This window comes from Nematolebias whitei, chromosome 10, assembly GCF_014905685.2.
Source record: "Nematolebias whitei isolate Nwh7 chromosome 10, NemWhi1, whole genome shotgun sequence".
In the NCBI taxonomy this organism is placed as follows: domain Eukaryota; kingdom Metazoa; phylum Chordata; class Actinopteri; order Cyprinodontiformes; family Rivulidae; genus Nematolebias; species Nematolebias whitei.
Window position 1 is genome coordinate 41,573,470 of NC_056507.1, and position 5,221 is coordinate 41,578,690.

Consider the following 5,221-nt stretch of genomic DNA (forward strand, 5'->3'; position numbering starts at 1 on the left):
GTGGGGGTGGTCGGTGGCGTGTCCTCTTCATGGTGGGGGGGTGTCCTGTCGGCGGGGCATGGCCTGGGCCGGGTCTGGGGTATTGGCTCTTCTCCACTCAAGAATGAATGGGTTTACCTCCTGGGTTTGGGCATGGGCTGCCCCCTGTAGAGGGCGGGTACATGTCTTGGACCTGGGGGGTATAGAGTGTGTATCGGGAATAAGAATGAAATGTATCGTTATTGTATGTCTTTGAGTGAATGAATGTGAGATTGAGGTTGGGATAGTGTGATTGTGTCTGTGTATGAATGGGTATTTGTTAGGCCGAGACTCGGACTGCCCCCTCTTTGATACAACTGGGGGTGCTTGGCATCGCACCCCTATCGCACGGCCCCCTGGTGGGGTGTGCCCTTGCCTGCCGGCGCGCTTGGGGCCCTTGGTATCGGGGGCTGGGCGCTTGGGCGTGTGTCGGCTCGGCCTGGTGTCTGCCTGGTGGGGCTCGGGTCCTCTGGCCCTGTCAGGCCTTGGCCTGGGTGGTGTGAGTCCTCGGTGCCCGGGCCTCGGTGCCTGGACCTACATCGGTGCGGCGGGTGCCGACGGAGGCCTATGAGTTTGTCGCTGTTGGCCCCGGGGGGTCACTGTATGTGGTTGCTGGTGGGGATCTTCCGGTTCTCCCCTGTGGTCCGTTCTGGGGGGTGGTTGAGTGGTTCGTCCTGTGTGGGTGGCTCTGGGGGCTCCGCGGTCGGGGTCCCTCCTGGGGTCTTGGGCTCTGGTCCCCCCCTTTTTCGTCTGCCTCTGGTCTTGGGGGTCGGGTCTCTGCTGCTTCACAGTTACTAATAAATGTTCTATTAGAGAAGCCTTATACACTTATGCATGCTCACAACCACACACAAATAGAAGCAGGGATGCTTATGTAGGCTTTATATGTAGATATATAGATATGTATGTGAGTGTATATTCATGTGTATGTATGTATGTATGTATATAGGCGTAGGTATGGGTATATATATTTATGGAAACTTACTGCAAAGCTATGAATATTTTAAGTTCTTTATACATATGTATTTTGTTGCTGTGTTTTGTCATGTTCTTTGCAGGTGAACAGACAGTGGCCGGGTGTTTTGACGTGTGCTCTATTTGTATATATTTCTTATATTTTGGAGTCTTACTTTGTCTTTTCTTTCTTTCTATCCTATTAAAAAAAAAAAAAAAAAAACCTACACTAGATAGTCACTATAATAAATATTTCATAATAATGGTGTGGAGAGGATGGCTGTAAGGGGAGAAGGGAGGCCATCACAAAAAAAAATAAATAAAAAAAAAAAAAAAAAAACCTCACTGCTTCACCTTTGATTGTAGGTTATAAAAAATAAGTCCTCAGGAATTAATTTACTTTTTATTTAAAATTTCTCCATTAAAGAGTTATTTATTAACTTCTAAATAAGAAACATTGAGAAAAGTGAAGTTCTTATTTTTACAGCCTCCTGGCCTGGAGCTTTTCTGGGTGGAGTGTTTTTATTTTTGGCTCCTTGTCAAAATGACTTGAATAAGTAGAACTGAAGAACTGTTCTTAGTTCTTAAAGACTCCTGAGAGACGAGTGTGTTTCTGTGAACCCAGGATTGTTTCATTCTGAGAGTCCAGGATTGTTTTGATCTTTGAACCGAGTATCGTGTCACGTCTTGTGAGTTGAAAGTAGAGTTACATCCTGTTCAAAGTCAAACTCAGCTGTTTCCCAACAACAAACCAACAAATACTTCCCAGCTTTTCCAGCACTGGTCACTCTGGATGTAACTTCCAGTCAAAGTGACAGATAGGTCTCTGGTCAGACAGACTTCCACGCTGAGTTCAACCAGTGTTTCTCAGACGTCACAGAGTTAGAAGCAGACCTTGAGCTGCTTTGATCTTTGCTTTAGTTTCACAGCAGATGTTCCTGCAGATGTTCAGTTGGAGCTGACTGACATTCAGTGCAACTCTGTTCTCAAGCAGAAGTTCACCACGTCCACACTGGACAGCTTCTACAGCTCACTGAAGGAAACACAGTTTACACACATGTTCAGACACACACAGGAGGTGTTGGTTTTATTTGGCTCCACTTACATCTGAACAAACATCTGAGAACTGAGTTGTTCTCTCTTGTCTTTTGGGACTGTGTTACCTGCAGAGCTCCACTGCAGATCATCTTTCATTTTACTCATCTTTAATAAATGTTTTACTTACATTTCAAAAAAAAAAAAAGTGTATCAAATCAAAGATTTTGACTGTTTAGGTTTGCCCAACGTGTGGTTTAAAGCATCAAGAAAGTAAACTTTTACAAGTCAAGAACAAAACAGAACTTTTGTTGTTATTTTATTAGCAAAAATAAATGTATGTGCTTTACGTCTTAAATAGTTTGAGAGGATCCAAGGCTAGAGTGGGTTGCTGTTGAATTAAAACACCTTCAGTCTCAAAAGTTTCACTCCATCCATCTATCCATCCATCCATCCATCCATCCATCCATCAATCCGTCAATCCATTATCTTTAACCCGCTTCTTCCTTTTCGGGTCACAGGGTCACTGGTGCCCATGTCCAGCAGTCACTGTGCGAGAGGCAGGGACACCCTGGACAGGTCTCCAGTTCATTACAAGGACACATAGAGTCAAGCGAGACAAACAGCCATTCACTCTCCCTCTCTCACCTAGGGACAATTTAGAGTTGCCTATCAGACTAACATGCATGTCTTTGGTTTGTGGGAGGAAACCCATGCATGCACGGAGAGAACATGCAAACTCCACCCAGAAAGGTCCCGGGTCGGGATTTGATCCAGCAACCTTCTCGATGAGAGGCAGCAGCTCTGTGCCACTGTTCCACCATTTCAGTTTATGCAAATGTTAATTGTTATTCCTATATATTGTAGTTGTCGTACAATGTCAACTCCACATCAGTATGATGGCTTTTACCTGAACCAAAAAGTAAATTTGGAGATTAGAGTTTGTTTAAAGAGATAGTCTGGTTATGTTTGAAGTGATGTTTGGTCATATCACTAAATACTAGTGATATGATCGTGATATACATACATAGTACATATCAGTAGTTCGTACCCTTTGAGCCATGACATAATTGAGCACAGAGCTTGAAGAAAAGGGCTGAGGTCTTCCTCCAGTCTAAGTCAAAAACTAGTCAAATGATGATTTTTGTACTTGGATTATTGAGCATGCATCAGGATAGTCAAATGATGGCTCATGTTTAGAAATCTGCAGGTTTATCATCGTCATACTGGTGTGAGGGTAAAACATAAAAGCTGATGTTAAATCACATCAATCAGCATGCCATTTGTTTAGTTTGTCAGGTTTTTATTTTTATTTTAATGTTTGTTTAGTGTCATAAATATAACTTACCAAATGATATCTACAAAGTCTGAATGTTGTCAGTAAATTTCCCTTTTCATGCCCCCCCCCCTTTTTTTTTTTTTACTTATTTTTTGCTTAAATGAGGTTAATCACTGATGTCTTGGTGTGCTTTTAGTTTGGACTGTTAAGCGCAGTAATAATTGGTGACAGTGTGATATTTCCACTGATTTCTTTGGGGGTTATCTTAACACTATCATTACTCTGTAAAGTGGGATTAAGGATGTCAGTGCAATCAGTCTGTTCATACAGGTATATACAGTGTACTGATTTTGCAGATGTTTCATACTGATGGTAGACTAAGGATCTTTATTTAGTCTCTTTGATTTATTGATTTGAGTTTTCTTAATGTTTAATCAAGACTTTAATGATGATGATGGGACCTTAAAGCGCAGCAGGGCTGTAACTGCATGTCTGTCAGCTGTGCGTCATTGCACTGTGTATATAGAGTTTCATGAGTAGAGCCGTAACCATAGAAAGGGAGGCAAGACATTTGAAACAAGTGCAACCTGATACTTTGAACTGTAAGATACCACAAGAACACAACACAGCAATCTGGGGGGAATCGTATGGATCAGTAATTGGTCTCTAACATGAATCTCAGATTTTGCTGACAAACTGAAAACAGTTCAGCAGTTTTTACTTTTAAAATTAAAATTCTTAATTTTAACAAAATACCAAGTCCTTTAAAACACTTCTTAAATTGCTTGGATTTCCTTGCAATCCAAAACCTTTTTAGAACTTCCTTCAAATTCAGTTATGCATTAGGGCATTTCACTTTTTTTTTGTTTAAATATGAAGGAATTTAAAAATGTTCCTATCCAAAACATTTTCTCCCCGTTGTAACTGCAGCTAAACTTCACACTGTATCATCTCAAGAGACAGTTTTCTTTGAATTCTCTCATCTCTTGCAGCAATAAGATTGACTATTGAAACAGGGGATTTAACAGACAGTCTCCCTCCCTTATTTAGCTCCTTTACTCACTCCCTTTCACACTTATCTTTTCTTACTGGCTCTTTGGAAGAGGCCTTATGCTGAGCTTAACATCAAACACTTCTACACATCTTAATTAGACATGGCTCCTGCCCAGCCATCTTCAGATCGTATCCATCCACTTAATGTGGCAGTAATCTAATGAGCAGCATGCTGTTTAACTCACTGCTGCTCTGCATGCTTATATTTGGCCTGGATTTCTTTGCAAATGGGGAGATAAAGATTTTATATATATATACATATATATATATATATATATATATATATATATATATATATATACATATATATATAAATATATATGTATATATATATATGTATGTATGTATGTATATAAAAATATGTATGTATATGTATGTATATATGTATATATATATGTATGTATATATGTATATATATATGTATGTATATGTATGTATGTATATATGTATGTATATGTATGTATGTATGTATGTATGTATGTATATGTATATATATGTATGTATATGTATATGTATATATATATATATGTATGTTTATGTATATATATATATATATATATGTATGTATATGTATATATATATGTATGTATATGTGTATGTTTATGTATATATATATATATGTGTATGTTTATGTATATATATATATATGTATGTATATGTATATATATATGTATGTATATGTGTATGTATATGTATATATATATATATATGTATGTATATGTGTATGTATATGTATATGTATATATATATATATGTATGTATATGTATATATATATGTATGTATATGTGTATGTATATGTATATATATATATATATGTATGTATATGTGTATGTATATGTATATGTATATATATATATATGTATGTATATGTATATATATAT